Genomic DNA, 1505 nt, shown 5'->3' with positions numbered 1-1505 from the left:
ACTGACATAGAGTAGGGGAGACAACTCAATTTTAATTTCAATTTAAGACCGACTTGCATGTAATTGCTATAGGATGCTTCCAGTATGAAAGTTAACACATTTAAGGGGCACATATTTTGCGGGTTCTTATATAGATCCCATATTAAATATAGGCCCCACAAGAAAGGTCTGAAAACGACGGGCACCCCGCAGATCACGGTATGTATATGTATATATATATATATATATATATATATATATATATATATATATATATATATATATATATATATATATATATATATATATATATAGTTAATGTTACGACAATCTTGCTAAAAACATAATCGGAAAAATATGGACATTGTTATTTAAGGCTAAATTTTAAATACAGCGTATAGGTAAGTTTTATGCCAACTGTTGAGATATTATCAATCAAATGTTTATCAGTTCTTTGGTAAACTACTTGGAATCATCGTACCTATCTCCATGCCCACTCAATATCTAATTTGAAAACAATTAAATTAATTATTTTCCAACATAGTGCTTATTATTAAAAGTTCAATTACAGGCAGTTTTCGCCCATATTCATTACTTCACTTGATGAAAAAGCATTCTGTTTAGAAAAAGAAATGCAGAATATCACAAATAACTTAATATTTAATATAGTAATAATTTAAAGTAACTCATTAGATGGTGAACTTATTTGCTGTGCAATACTTTGTTATTTCTAGCATTTTAGTGCAATGCTAGGATAATGCTAAAAAATAAATTCGTTCGATATTTGAGGGCGCCTTTCTGTTCGTGCATGCATTTACTCGGATATAGGCTCTTTCACAGATAGTCGAGCTTTTTATCAAGCGTGTTCAAAGTTGCAATGGTTAAATCAAATTGCAGTCACCTTGATTTCCAATTTTATAAGTATAACGTTCTTGCTAAACAAAGGTGTTGTAGATAGCGAAGATGTATATGGACACACCATATTAAGTTGTACGTTATGCACATAGCGGGATATCGACGTTATGGTCTGTGATTGATGTCCATATAAACCTTGCAAAAACTGCGTAAAATGATTGCGACGGTGGTTCAGTGGTAGATTGCTCGCCTGCCACGCGAGCGGCTCGGGTTCGATTCACGGCCGATGAGCATTTTTTACAAAAAATAAATTTTAAAAAGTTTAAATTTTACTGATCACAGTAGAAAATAACGATAAGCTCTAGTGACAATGACATTGTAAAAATGAAAAAAACAACAGATCCTTTTAAAAAATAAATGGGTCTTATTCTTCAAAAATATTAATGATATGGTCGGAACATTGTATAGGCATTTGCTTCGTAGCTGCTGAGAAATTTTTGCAAAAAGGAAGCTTTTGACCAAAGAAATTTTATTCTCATTTAATAGTATACTTAAGACTGTATTTTGTTTTGAATAATCTGCGCCTATAACATATTTCTCTCTTTACATAATTATTCACTTACTAAGCAAGTCCATTCCATGTGCTTAGATGCAAAACATATCATTTTTGG

Source organism: Mya arenaria, chromosome 7 (assembly GCF_026914265.1).
Source record: "Mya arenaria isolate MELC-2E11 chromosome 7, ASM2691426v1".
Taxonomy (NCBI): domain Eukaryota; kingdom Metazoa; phylum Mollusca; class Bivalvia; order Myida; family Myidae; genus Mya; species Mya arenaria.
Note: the sequence above shows the minus strand (reverse complement) of the source record.